The 14,847-nt window shown below is 47.6% G+C and overlaps 1 long non-coding RNA gene across 1 annotated transcript; it reads left to right on the top strand.

Moving 5' to 3' along the window:
* Positions 1–30: 30 nt before the first annotated feature.
* LOC311603255 lies at positions 31–1,550 on the top strand. The gene is made up of 2 exons (XR_014781022.1): positions 31–97; positions 1,357–1,550. It is a non-coding gene; the product is annotated as an uncharacterized lncRNA (long non-coding RNA).
* Positions 1,551–14,847: the final 13,297 nt, after the last annotated feature.

Here is a 14,847-nt window from a genome sequence, read left to right as displayed (position 1 = left end):
AGCGGCCCACCGGAGGCCACGCCCCTCGCCGACCACGCCCTCGGATGCCACGCCCCCCCTCGGCCCTCCCGCGCTCCCCTCCGTTCGCCCGCCCCAGGTGAGTCACCGTCCCCACGCGCCCGCCTCGCTCTCCAGGTGTGCGCCCGCCGCGGTGCTCCAGCCTGGGACCTCTGTACCCCGGAAGGACAGGATGTCGCGGACGCGGTGACGAGACTGGACGTGAAAGCCGAAAAGGATACCGGGTTAAGCCGAGAACTTGCCTTTGCGCTACACCTGCCAGTTTACTTTGCAATACCTTTTCAAACGTTTTGAAGCTGTTTATGTGTACGGATGGATGTTTTGCCTGCATATTTGTGCACCGCGTGCGTGCCTGGTGCTCGCGGAAGTCAGAGAAGGGCTTCGGATACCCTGGAACTGGAGTTATGGATGGCCTTGAGCCACCATGTGAGGGCTTGGAGTGGAACCCGGGCCACCTGCTAGAGCAGTGGTCCTCAACTTTCCTAATGCTACCACCCTTTAATACAGTCCCTCCCACTGTGGTGACGCCACCCCGCAACCCTCCCACATATCCTCCCTGCTCTCTTTCAGATTCTTGACTCCTACCTCATAAAGAACAGTGTTGATTTACAAAACAAAAACAATTTCTTCCAAAATTTAGGGGAAATCTTAAAAAACAAAGCTTTAAAAGGCAGGAAAAACCCGGGCGTGGTGGCAGATGCCTTTATTTCTAGCACTTGGGAAGGCAAAGCCAGGCCTTTGTTGAGTTCGAGGCTAGCCGGATCTACAAAGAGAGTTACAGGACAGCAAAGGCTCCACAGAGAAGCTCTGACTCAAAGAAGAAAAGGATAGGGGGCAGGAAAAAAAAATCTCGAGTTGAACATGAAAACAAGCAGTAACAGAGGAAGACCTCAGACACAACAGACAGAATCGGCGAGAGGGAAAAAACGCTTTTAAGTACACAGAACCTCACTCAGCAAAGCAGAGCAGATGGAAGAGGCAGCCCAAAGTCCTACTTTCTCACCAGGGCTGGGCTTCACGGGTCTTTGTGTGTGTGTGTGTGTGTGTGTGTGTGTGTGTGTGTGTGTCTCGGGTGGGGGTGGGGGTGGGGCTGTCTCTTCATCCCCTAATTTGGGTTGGTCTGTTTGAAAAAAGACTGAGAGGCTGATAGGTTGAGGTAAACAGTCCTGAGCCAGTCTTGATCTTGTCAGACCGGTCCACCCGCAGGGCGGGAGAAAAAAGGAGGCCAGGCTTTTGTCTCAGGTCAGGAAAACCAGGGAGAAGCTGGTAGGTTGCTGTCTGCTGTTTGTGCCGCCCTCTCTCTAAATGTCTGCTTCTCAGGGATTTTCTAATCTCTAGGTCGTCACGGTGAAGCCGATGGCCCAAACTCAGTCCCTGGGACCCACAGGGTGGAAGGAGAGAGCCAACCCCCAGAGTTAATCCTCTGGCCTCCATTCTGAAAAAGTGGCATGGTGATCCCCACTAAACAAACAAAAGGAAAACAGATGGTTTTTGTTGTTGTTGTTGTTGTTGTTTGTTTTTGTCTTTTTTTTTTTTAAGAAAACGTTGGACAGCCGGGCGTGGTGGCGCACGCCTTTAATCCCAGCACTCGGGAGGCAGAGGCAGGCGGATCGCTGTGAGTTCGAGGCCAGCCTGGTCTACAAAGTCAGTCCAGGATGGCCAAGGCTACACAGAGAAACCCTGTCTCGAAAAACCAAAAAAAAAAAAAAAAAAAAAAAAAAGAAAACGTTGGACTAGCTGTATTTACATTAGCACGGGTAGAATTTTGGATTCAATAGTCCCATCCTGCCCCTGTCTCTGAAGTCAAGTCACACGCCAGGAAAAGCCACACACATTTCCAGCCCTCTGGGGGTCGAGATCAGCTGAAGAGTATTGACCATGCTTGAAAACCTGGGTTTGACCTCCAGCAGTTCATAAACTGCGCTCGGTGGCACCCGGCCTATAATGCCGGCACCGGGAAGGTGAAGACTGAAGGATCTGAAGTTCAAGGTCGACCTCAGCTACTTAAACAGTTGGAGTCCAGCCTGGGCTATCTGAGACGCTGTCTCAGAAGACAAAATGGGGATAGCACACGCCTTTAATCCCAGTACTCAGGAAGCAGAGGCAAGGGAATCTCTGAATTTGAGGCCAGCCTGGTCTACATGTTAAGCTCCAGGACAGCCTGGACTAGGTAGAGAGAGACCTCGTCTCAAAGACAAACAAGCAAGGAGAAGTCTCTCCTGTAAGAGCAAATGGAAGCAGAGGGTGCTGCCTTCCTTTAACAATTATGCACTGACTCCTCTGTTCCATCAACGAAATGCTTGAGAAAGGACCAAATGGGTGATTGCTTGCTTTTCTTTTTTAAAAAGGTTTATTTATTTATTATGTATACCTGGACACCAGATCTCCTTATAGATGGTTATGAACCACTGTGTGGTTGCTGGGAATTGAACTCAGGACCTTTGGAAGAGCAGTCAGTGCTCTTAATCTCTGAGCTATCTCTATAGCCTCGCTCTTTTTCTTTTTTTAAATGACAGTATCTTTTTAAAAATATTTAATTCCTTTTTATTTTATTTGTATGGGTGTTTTGTCTACATGCATGTCTGTGCATCACATGATCACATGCGTGGATCCCTCTGGAACTGGAGTTACAGACAGTTGTAAACTGCCTCGTAGGTGCCAGGAACTGAACTCAGGTCTTCTGGAAGAGTGGCCAGGCCCCTTCACCACCGAGCCATTTCTCTAGTCTGAAGGCAGTGTTTTGTGTGGTCCAGGCTGAACTGAAACTCACTTTGTAGCCCTCCTCCCCTTTCTCTGAGGTGCTGGGATACAGGCATGTGCCACAGTGCCTTGCATGATTCCCTTTATGTTAAGGTGTTTTTACAGCTGAGAAAACAGTATAGGGATCAGGAGAAATGCAGTTGTTAATGGAGCCTGAGGAGATGCAATATAGCCCTGAAAGTTTCCGTGTGTCTTTAAGGAGTTATCTCCCTGTTGTTGACATTTTACAGAACCCCATGACTTTATCAATACTAAGACGTTAGCATTGATCCAATATTACTTACTCAGCTACAGATCTTACTATAACTTCCTGGCGCTTTGCTTTGTTTTGAACTACTGTTTTCTGTTTTGTTTTGCTTGCCCTAGCCCTGTGTTAAGTAGCAATAAAGGCCTATTTAGGGAGGAAACTTCTGGTGAAGAGAGCCAGAGGCCCGGGACTGGACCAATCACCAGGCCAAGGGGTCACCCTTAGGTTGGTGGGTTCACCTGAAGCCTTGTAAAGCAGAGAGGAGGAATAATCATCCTTTAAGGAGATGCTGTGCCTTCCCAGAATTCCCTCTCCCTGGTGCAATCTGTACTAGCTAAGCAGCCAGGAGGATTTCCTTTTTCTTCTCTCTGCTGCTGCCACTGCCCAGAACCTAACTATGCTTTTTATGATACTTGGGGTTTCCTTTTTGTTTCTTCTGAAGTCCCCTCCCCGCCGCGTGGCTCCTGCTGTCATGAGGCACTGGCTTGTAGAGCCATGGCTGTCCCCACTTCTCGCCTTCCTCTGCAACCCTGCTGGGATTTATAGCCTACCTGCTCTGGGAGGTTTCCTTTTAAACGCTAGTAAAAGTGTCCTTGAGCTTCTGATTGAGTCTATATATGTATATATACACACATATATGTGTGTGTATGTATATATATACTTTGTATGTATGTATATGTGTGTATATGTATATATGTGTGTGTGTATGTGTATATATATATATACACATTGATTTTTGAGTCCTTAGAACCCTAAGAGGGAACCCCAGTCTCCCCTGTATCACCAAAACCAACCCCATATTGCAGTGTCTTTTGTTGCTGCTTATTCTTTGAGACAGGTATCTACCTGGCAGCACTCATTGGCCATAAACTCACTGCCTTCAGATAAGAGAGATGGCTCAGTTGCCTCTGGCTGGCAAGTGCTGAGACTACAGACATATGGCGTATGACACCAGGCCTAACTTAGGTCTTCCTTCCTTCCTTTTTTTCTTTTTCTTTTTCTTTCTTTTCTTTCTTTTTCTTTCTTTTTTTTTCTTTTTCTTTTCTTTTTTTTTTTTTTTTTTTTTTGAGGAGGGGCCTCACTGTACCAGGCTGGACTCAACCCCTGGTGCTCTTCCTACCTCAGCCTCCTAATTGTTACCATTGAAAGCATGAACCACAGCCTGGCGAGGTGGCGCACGCCTTTCATCCCACTGCTCTGGAGGCAGAGGCACACGGATCTCTGTGAGTTTGAGGCCAGCCTAGTCTAAAAAGTGAGTTCCTCCAGGACAGCCAGGGCTACACACAAAACTCCATGTCTCCAGTGGTGGGGACACGAACCACCATGCCCCTTGATCTGTGACTGGACCTGTGACAGTGCTGGAGCGTGAGCTCATGCTTTGCACATGCTAGGCAAACTCTCTGCCTATGTTATGTATTAGCTATTATACGACTGTGCTCTCCAATCTGTGTGTGGGGGGGTGGTCAGTTTTTCTCTCTCTTCTCCTGATCTGGACGATTTTGAGCACCTTGAAAAATCTTTGTCCTCCCTCACTGAGGTCGTTCTACAAAATAGGAGAGGTCTAGACTTGTTACATCTTCAACAAGGAGGACTTTAGCCGGGCGTGGTGGTGCACGCCTTTAATCCCAGCACTCGGAAGGCAGAGGCAGGCAGATCGCTCCGAGTTCGAGGCCAGCCTGGTCTACAAAGTGAGTCCTGGATGGCCAAGGCTACACAGAGAAACCCTGTCTCGAAAAAACCAAAAAAAAAAAAACAAAAAAAAAAACCAAAAAACAAAAAAACAAAAACAAAAACAAAACAAGGAGGACTTTGTGCTACCCTCAAAGAAGAATGTTGCTTTTATATGGACCACTCTGGGGTGGTCAAAGATAGCATGGCCAAGGTTAGAGAAGGCTTAGAAAAAAGAAAAAGACAACGAGAACAGGAACAGAGTTGGTTCCATAACTTGTTCTCCACCTCCCCTTGGCTTACTACCTTGTTGCCCTCCATTCTGGGCCCCCTGGTAGGGTTTCTCCTCCTTATCCCTTTTGGCCCATGGGCTTTTAGATGCCTCACTACCTTTGTAAACAACAGCTAGGTGCTCGAGATGCTCGAGTAATACAGGTGCATTATCATAAACTTGACTTAACAGACCAAGGCCATGATGAGCTTGAACACTAATGTGCCTCCGTTCCCCCTTCCTTGACACGGTGAGAATGGCATATACTCAGATATTGCCTGCGATAAGGCATGGGCACCTGCAAGGGGTGTGGGACAAGGTACCTCAGGGGGAGGACACGATTGTCCAACTCTGAGTCCCCTGAGAAGTAAACCTGATTGCATAGAGGTTGATGTTGAAAAATGTCTTGTTCACTGTATGTTGGGGATGCCCACAGACAGTAGATCAGGACCTCCCTCTCCTCCTCAAAAAGACATCTTGACAGGCCAATCTGGCTCTAGGAGGATCAGGTCAATGCTTCCCCCCTCTGGTTAATGCCCCCTCCCTCTGGGGACCAATGCTCATCCATATATATTGGATCTATCTGCCCGCTCCCTCTGGGGACCAATGCTCATCCATATATATTGGATCTATCTGCCTCCTCTTTTAGTTTTAAGAGAGGGAGGAGTGCTGGTCAGGCATCTTATACACTCTCTTATATTTTCTCACGAGTGGATGGATGTAATGAGTTGTGGGGGATGCCACACAGGTGTTATGCTCATATCAGCAGGTGTGTGATAGCATTGCAGTTTATTACTAGCGATGTTAATCTCCATCACGTTGTCAATTTGACATCAAAATCTAGAGGGTTTCTCTACCTCCAGCTGGTTCCTAAGTAATCGAGACAGAGACCTTTTAGATTTATAGACGCTTTAAGGCACAGTAACTGGGCAGATATCAACCCTCTAAGCTTTTTTGCTGTTTCCCAGCTACACACCCCACGTTACTTGCCGTGATCAGTCCTGCCTGGGCTGCTTCTGTCATCAGGCCAGCCCTCAGGGCCACCTGCTCATGGTCCACACTGCCCCATGGCCACTCCTCCTCTCTAGCGTCCTCTCCTCCACCGACATCTTCTGCCTCTTCTCCCCCTCCTCCCAGCCTCGTGGTCCCTCTGAGACTCCAAGCCCGGGAGTCTTTTATTAAAGACAAAACAAGCCAAGTGTTGTGGCGCATGCCTTTAACCCCAGCACTCAAGGCAGAGGCAGGTGGATCACTGTGAGTTTGAGGCCAGTCTGGTCTATGAACTTGACTGTCCAGGACAGCCAAGGCTACACAGAAAAGACTACAGAGAAACCCTGTCTCAGAAAAAAAGAAAGAAAGAAAGAAAGAAAAAAAAAAAACAAAAGAAAAGAAAAAAGGGAAGAGAAAAAGAAGGAGGAAAAGAAGAAGAAAAATAGGGACTGAGAGTGTGGTCCACTGGTCTAATGCATGTGAAAGGCCCTAGATAATTTTTACACACACACACACACACACACACACACACGCACACGCACACGCACACGCACACACGCGATCCACACACCATGAAATGAATCACCAAGTGCAGCCTGAGGGGAGGGAAATTAAACATCTTTTGAAGGGAGAAGTATTAACGATCTTGTGAGGGAGGCTGAGGAGACAGCTGAGTTGGCAAAGCCAGGCAGGCACCGGGGTTCCTGTTCCATCCCCAGCACCCACATGAAGCCAGACGTGGAAGCACACACTCACAATCCCCGCTCCGCACAGCAGCAGAGACAGGAAGAACCCTGCACTCTCCGGCCAGCCAACTGGCCTAACTGTGAACTCCACGTCCTAGTGAGACACCCTGTCTCCAAAAAATGAGGCAGAGCCCGGCGTGGTGGAGCACACCTTTAATCCCAGCACTCGGAAGCAGAGGTAGGCAGATCGCTGTGAGTTCAGGGCCAAACTATGAAGCAAGTCTAGGACAGCCAGGGCTAACACAGAGAAACCTGTCTCAAGAAAAAGAAAGAAAGAAAGAAGGAAAGAAAGACAGATAAGTCTTGAAATTAAGGGCATTAAAACAACAAGAAGGCTGGGCGGTGGTGGCGCACACCTTTAATCCCAGCACTTGGGAGGCAGAGGTAGGCAGATTGCTGTGAGTTCGAGGCCAGCCTGGTCTACAAAGTGAGTCCAGGACAGCCAAGGCTACACAGAGAGACCCTGTCTCGAAAAACAAAACAAAAACAACAACAACAACAAAAACAAAAACAAGAAGATGGACAGTTCCAGAAGAGAAACAATACTCAAGGTTGTCCTCTGACTGCCATACATGTGCACATATGCAGAGGCAGAGGCAGTCACATCTCTGTGAGTTCGAGGCCAGGCTGGTCTACAAAGTGAGTGCTGGAGTTAAAGCACGTGCCACCGCTTACCCACTCCATCACCTGGTTGGTCAAATAAAGAGCTGGGCAGGAGAGGATGAGGCCGGACTTCTCAGCTCAGGGAGAGAATCTCAGGTAGGGGACTAGAGAGAAGGAGAGTTGTCCTCAGACAAGGATGAAGAAGGAGGTGCCAGGGCAAATTAAGATGGCAGGTAATGGCTCACATGGCAGGAAGTAGGCCAGGCCACATGGCAGTTTAGAATAGCTGTGTATCTACCCAGCTATAGTGTCTAAAGCTTTTAATGAATATAAGGTCTCCATGTCAATATTCAGAGCAAGGGCAGGCATAGAAAAAAATTGCATTTCCAAGGAGGGTTATAAATTTGAGCCCCCCTAAACTACCTAGCAAGAAGTGGGAGTGCGGGGAGAGAAAGGAAGAGGTTGGAACAACCGTTAAGAGCACCTGTTACTTCCAGAGGATCCAAGCTCCTATGGCCCGCATGGTGGTTCACAACCATCAATAACTCTGGCTCTAGGGGATCTGACAGGATTTCCTGACCTCCGTGGGGACCAGGTACACACCCCCAGGGGAAACACTCATACACATAAAATAAGGAAATGTATCTTAAGGGGGAAAAGATTTAGAGCCAGGCGCAGTAATGCATGCCTGTAATCCCAGCACTCAGGAAGGCAAAGGCAGGAGGATCTTTGTAAATTCGTGGCCAGCCTAGTCTACAAAGTGAGTCCAGGAAGGACAGTCAGGGCTACGCAGAGAAACCCTGTCTCAAAAAAAAAAAAAAAAAAAAAAAAAAAAAAAAAAAGAAAGAAAGAAAGAAAGAAAAGAAAAGAAAAAAAAAAGATTTAGTCCTTTGAGCCAGCTGAAACGTTGGTTCCAGAGTCTGCTCTGACTTACAGAGAAGGAAATGAGAGTGTAGCAAACAGAAGTGGACCTTCATCTTTGTCTTATCAGGCTCAGAGAGGGATGGGTCTTTATGAGGGTCATTTACAATGTGTGCCCTGAAGAGACCTGAAACTCCTTAGACATGGCAGCTTTCTTCTCTAACCTCAGCTGCCATGCACACATAGGTAACTACAAGGAAGTGCCTCTCTTGTAGCCATGCAGCAGCCAACAACTATATCGCTACAGTTTCTCATGAAGCTGGTTGAGAGCTAATGTTTGCAAGGCACAGTAAGGAGACAAGAGAAATGAAACTCAGGGTGAGGTGACTGTCCCTTCTGGAATGATCTGTCCCACCCCTTGAGCTGTTCCTATAGATCAAGATGTGTGAAAAGACTAAACATCAGAAGCTGAGTTTGCAGCGCTCTCCGCAGTCCGGAGTTGTGTGTCATGGTCTGGATGAGCCACACACAGACACATCATTGCTGACTCAGAACGTGCCAGCTTGACACTGTTCCTGGGAGTCTGCAGCCACCGTCCTGTAGCCCTGATGGGCAGTCACTGGACTAAGGAAGAGTACAGAGACTCACAGACAGAAAGGGGGGTGTCTTTGTTGGTTCCTTATTTGTGAAAAGAAAGGGAACTTCAGGGAATCTGGAGAAAAGCCTCCTTTCGTTTTATTGGTTTCTGAGACAGAGTCTTACTTGGTGTTCGAGCTGACCAGGAACTAGGCATGGAAGCCAGGCTGGCCTCATCCCTGAGGTGACCCTCCCAAATTCTGCACCTTTATCGGTACCCTACTGACAGTACAGCCGTGTACCACCATGCTCAGCCCCGAATTCTTTCTTTCCCTTTTTCTTGGCAGCACTGGCTTCTCCATCCTCACCCTCCTACCTCTGCTGCCCGAGGTCTGGAGTTATAGGTCTGTGCCTCTACCTGAGCTGCCTCTGTGTTATGAGCAGTTAAACAGTTCTGTGGGGACCGAGGCTCAACAAGATGCTGTCCTGTCTTTAGACAAGTTCTCATGAGTTCGTTGCTCAGTGGCCAGACTGATAACTCCACTGCGTAAAGCAGACAATTGGTACCAGTAAGGCCAAAATCCAGTTCCAGGTCATTACAAAGATCCTCCTGCCTTTGCCTTCCTGAGTGCTGGGATTACAGGCGTGCGTCACAGCGCCTGGCTCTAAATCTTTCCCCCCTTAAGATATATTTACTTATTTTATGTGTATGTTTCACCTGGGGGTGTGTACCTGGTCCCCACGGAGGTCAGGAAATCCTGTCAGATCCCCTAGAGCCAGAGTTATAGATGGTTATGAATCACCATGTGGGCCGTAGGAGCTTGGATCCTCTGGAAGTAACAGGTGCTCTTAATGGTTGTACCTAGTACTTAGAATTATCTACACAGCGGACTCTCGAGGTGAGGTCAGAGGCTGAAGAATTCTTTGTGCTGGCCTTGCATAGCATTGACCAGTTCTGACAGTTATTTTATTTTATTTTGGTTTTTTGAGACAGGGTTTCTCTGTGTAGCCTTGGCTGTCCTAGACTCAATTTGTAGACCAGGCTGGCCTCCAACTCACAGCGATCCACCTGCCTCTGCCTCCTGAGTGTTGAGATTAAAGGCATGCGCCACTATGCCCAGCCATAGCTCTTTTTTAAAAAAAGATTTATTTATTTTTATTTTATGTGCATGGGTGTTTTACTGGTATATAAGTCTGCATATTGTGTGTGTACAGAAAAGGACATAGGATCCCCTGAAACTGGAGCTAGAGATGCTTGGGAGGTACCATGTGGGTGCTGCGAATTGAACCCCGGTTCTTTGAAAGAGCAGCCAGGGCTCTTAACTACTCAGCCATCTGTCCTGCCCCAAGTTAATTATAATTTTTAATAAGACATACTCACCTCCTTTGTTACAGATTTTCTTAAAGATGTTCCTGACTAGGAAGCAGTGAGATGGCTACCAGTGGGCAAAGCCTGAGACATGAGTTCAATTCCTGAGACTCTTCTGGTGGAGACACCTGACTCTCACAAGTGTCCTCTGACCTCCATCTACACGCACAGTGACATGTGCACAACAACACACACACACATTTTTTAAAAATGTGCTAAAAATTAGTTAAAAGGAAAAAAAAAGATTCTCAGCGCTGGAGAGATGGTTCAGCAGTTAAGAGCATGTACTTTTAGCCGGGTGCGGTGGTGCACACCTTTAATCCCAGCACTTGGGAGACTGAGGCAGGTGGATTGCTATGAGTTCGAAGCCAGCCTGGTCTACAAAGCTACTCTAGGACAGCCAAGGCTACACACAGAGAAACCCTGACTTGAAAAACTTAAAAAAAAAATAAAAGAGCATGTACTTTTCCCCCTGAGGAGCCATTACTTATACTGGCCACCCATGTTGAACAGCACCCCACAGCTGCCTGCAGCTCCAGGTGCTGGAGATCTAACACCTCTGACTTCCACAGACACAGGCAGTCAAATACGCGCGCGCGCACACACACACACACTTAAAAGTTTTTTGATTTTTCCAGTTTTTTGTTCTTTTGTGTTTTTTTTTTGTTTGTTTTGTTTTGTTTTTGAGACAAGGTTTCTCTGTGTAGCCTTGGCTGTCCTAGAGTAGCTTTTTTAGATCAGGCTGGACTCGAACTCACAGCGATCCACCTGCCTCCGCCTCCTGTGGGTTGGGATTAAAGGCATGCGCCACCACACCCGGCTCACAATTAAAACTTTAAAAACGATCTTTAGGGTCTAATTAGCCTTTGGTAGGAAACCTTCCTTAGCAGTGGTTCCCACAGCTGGAGCACTTGTGAGCAGGAGGAGGAAATGTTTGGTGCGTTCTCACATCTCACAAGGTGCCTCCTTCCCTACCTCACTTACCCTGCAGTGTCAACTGCTGGCCTTTATTTCCAGGGACAAGTGAAAACTGGTCAGCAAGGCTGTCTTACTTGGTGCCGGGGGCTGCAAGACCTGTCCCAGGTCTCTGGACTGTAAAGCCTAGAGGACCAGCCTAGGGAACCGCACTGCTGCCAACATGGATGCCTGTGTCCCATCAGCCCAGTGTTAGAGAGACGTTTTGTGTGTGAGACAGTCCCTAGCACCCGTCTCCAGCTGAACCCCACAGGGGCGTGTGGGTCAGGGCTCAGCTCTACAGAGAGTCTTTATCCTTCCGCACAGTATCGGTTTTGCTATCCACAGGGCCATAAAGTAGTCGTACTTTGCTTCCATCTTGTAAATGTACTCATGAGAATGAGCGATAAAGCAGAATAGGCCCCGTTACCATAGGAACCTCCCTGTCTGCTTCCCGCTAAGAGCTGTGGGCAGACAGAGGGGCCTGCCAGGTGCCTACCACATACCCACTCCCCTGGGTCAGCGGCTGATTTCCAGTTTCTCCTCACCCTCGAAGGGGAGTGGCGACCAAGGGGGCCCTACCAGGTAACACACAGACAGACAGACGTGGGAGTGTTGGGTGTGGGCCCCTACGGTTCAGACAGAGGCACTACTTGGGTCAAAGGACATGCCTTTGAACCAATTCCCACGTGATTCTCTTCTCTTTTTTCTCTTTTTCTTTTTTATTTTGTTCTTTTTTCCGAGATAGGGTTTCTCTGTGTAGCTTTGGCTGTCCTGGACTCTCCTTGTAGACCAGGAAGCCTCGAACTCACAGCGATCCGCCTGCCTCTGCCTCCCGAGTTCTGGGATATTGATTGGTTGGTTTTTATTTTTATTATTTATTTATTTATCTATTTATATATTTTTTTTGAGACAGGATTTCTCTATGTTGGCTTAGCCGAAGACCAGTGTAGCCTTGAACTCACAGCGGTCTGCCTGCCTCTGCTTCCCAAGTGCTGGGATTAAAGGGGTGTGCCACTATACCCGCCTTTCTTTTTTTCTTTCTTTTTTGTTTTCCTGTTTTGATTTTTTTTTTTTTTTTTTTTTTTAGTTTTGTTTTGACAGGGCTTCTCTGTGTAACAGCCCACGCTGTCCTGGACTCACTTTGTAGACCAGGCTGGCCTTGAACTCACAGAGATCCACCTGCCTCTGCCTCCCCAAGTACTAGAATTAAAGGCCTGCCCTACCATGCTGGCTCTTTTTTTTCTTGAGACAAGAACTCTTTGACTGGTCTACAAAGCAAGCGCAGGACAGCCAAAGCTACACAGAGAAACTCTGTCTTGAGAAACCAAACCAAACCAAACCAAACCAACAACAACAACAACAACAAAAAATTATTGAAGAGGAGGCTGGCATGGTGGTGCAGGCCTTTAATCCCAGTGGATCTCTGTGAGTTCGAGGCCAGCCGGTCTATAAAGAGAGTCCAGACCAACCAAGGCTACACAGGGAAACCCTGTCTTAAAAAACAAAAAACAAAAACCAAAAAAGCCAGGCAGTGGTGGCGCACACATTAATCCCAGCACTCATTTGGGAGGCAGAGGCAGGTAGATCCCTGTGAGCTCGAGGCCAGCCTGGTCTACATTTCCTGATTAAGCTTTTTACTTAACCAGATCCTCTATCTTTATTGTTTGTTTGTTTCTTAAGCCAGGTCTTGCTAGGTAACAGGGGTTGGCCGGCTTCCTCCGCCTGCTCGCTGTTAATTACGGGTGTGATCCACCAGGACTGGCCCAATCACTACGGTGCCATCCACAAGCAGTTTACACAGACCCCACCACACAGAAATACTATTCTCTGTCTCAAAAAAGCAAAAAAACAAAAAACAAAAAACAAAAAAAAACGAGAGATGGGTAAATCTATGAGGAGGTTGAGAAGCTAAAAGCAGTTGGATGTGGTTAGATTATTATAGTGTAGGAAAGAGGGGAAATCTGACAACAAAGCGCGAGTGATCCTTGTCACTTTGGATAACTTCGGATGTTATCTCACTGATGACTGACCCGGGGAGTGATGTGTGGAGAAACGCCTTTGGTAGTAATACGGAAGACTGCTTTAGGGGCAGAGGACAAGGCCCAGAAAACACAGAAGCCACGTGAGAGGAGAGAGCTCACAGCCTGAGCCAAGCACAGTGGGGGGATGGTCCTGGAGACAGGACACAGGCCCAAAGCTGTTCGCGAATATGGCCGGCAGAGTATAGGAACTTAGAGAAGAGCAACTTGGCATGGCTCCCACTTTGCAGACCTGGTGACACTGTAAATTGTCCCATTCACAAAGGCAGGGAGTCAGGAGGGGGGGGGGGGAGGAGCCTGGCAGCAGAGAAGAGTCAGCGAGCACATGGCTGAGCCTGAGGCAGTTGAGCTACACCAAGTTACAGATATTAGTACTCGTTAAAAACATTTCATCCAGGCCAGGCCGTGGTGGCGCACGCCTGCAATCCCAGCACTTGGGAGACAGAGGCAGGCAGATCTTTGTGAGTTCGAGGCCAGCCTGGTCTACAGAGTTGTTCCAGGACAGCCAAGGCTACGCAGAGAAACCCGATCTTGAAAAACCAAAAACAAGCCGGGCGTGGTGGTGCATGCCTTTAGTCTCAGCACTCGGGAGGCAGAGGCAGGTGGATCACTGTGAGTTCGAGTCCAGCCTGGTCTACAAAGTGAGTCCAGGACAGCCAAGGCTACACAGAGAGACCCTGTCTCGAAAAACCAAAAAAAAAAAAAAAAAAAAAAACCCAAAACAAAAAAAAAAAAAAAAAGAAAAAAGGAAGAAAGGAAAGAAGAAATAAGAAAAAACTGAGACAAGATTTCTGAGAACCCCCAAAATTTGAGAGAAAGGAAGATCATTCTAGATTTGTAGAAAAACCTTTGAGAAAGCCAGAAGACGAGGCTCAGGCCTGTAACCTCAGCCCTGGGGAGGGTGGGTCAGGAGGGTCATTATGAAGTCAAGGAAAGCCTGCACTAGAGTGAGTTCCAGGCCAGTCTGGGATGTACATTGAGACCTTGCTTTATGAACACACAAATAAAGGGGGGCCGGAGAGACTGCCCAGAGGTTAAGGGTGTTTTCCTGCTCCTCTGGAGGACCCAAGTTCAGTTTCCAGAACCCAAGTAAGCTGGCTCACAACCACTTGTAACTGTAGCTCCGGGAGATTTGATACCCTCTTCTGACAGCCATGGGCAGCCACACACACACACGGTATACATTTATACAGACACGTACTCATACACAGAAATAAATCTAGAAAGAACAAAATGAAACTCCCACAAATCAGCAGGTGAGGTATGGGGACCCACATTCTTTGATACACAGTGACTTCACAGTGAATTCAAAGCCAGCTTGGCTGCGGGAGACCCTGTCCCCAAACAAACAACAACAAAAGCACCACACACACATGCAAAAAAAAAAAGAAAAAGAAAAAAAGAAAAAGAAAAAGAAAAAAGAAAAAAGAAAACTAATATATCTAAAGAGTGGGCCAGGAAGCTGGGTGTGGTGGCGCACGCCTTTAATCCCAGCACTCGGGAGGCAGAGGTGGGCGGATTGATGTGAGTTCAAGGCCAGCCTGGTCTACAAAGTGAGTTCAGGACAGCCAAGGTTACACAGAGAAACCCTGTCTCGAAAAACCAAAAAAAAAAAAAAAAAAAAAAAAAAAAGTGGGCCAGGAGAAGTTTCCAAACAGGAGAGTTAAAAAAACAATAATGAAAAATAATAGTAATAATAATGGGGGGGCTGTGGTGCTAGCCCAGTGGGTGAGGCGAGGCAC

The sequence above is a fragment of the Acomys minous genome (genome assembly GCF_964271855.1).
Source record: "Acomys minous genome assembly, chromosome: 8".
Classification (NCBI taxonomy): Eukaryota; Metazoa; Chordata; class Mammalia; order Rodentia; family Muridae; genus Acomys; species Acomys minous.
The sequence above is the reverse complement of the archived record's forward strand: the minus strand, read 5'-3'. Positions and strand labels throughout refer to the sequence as shown.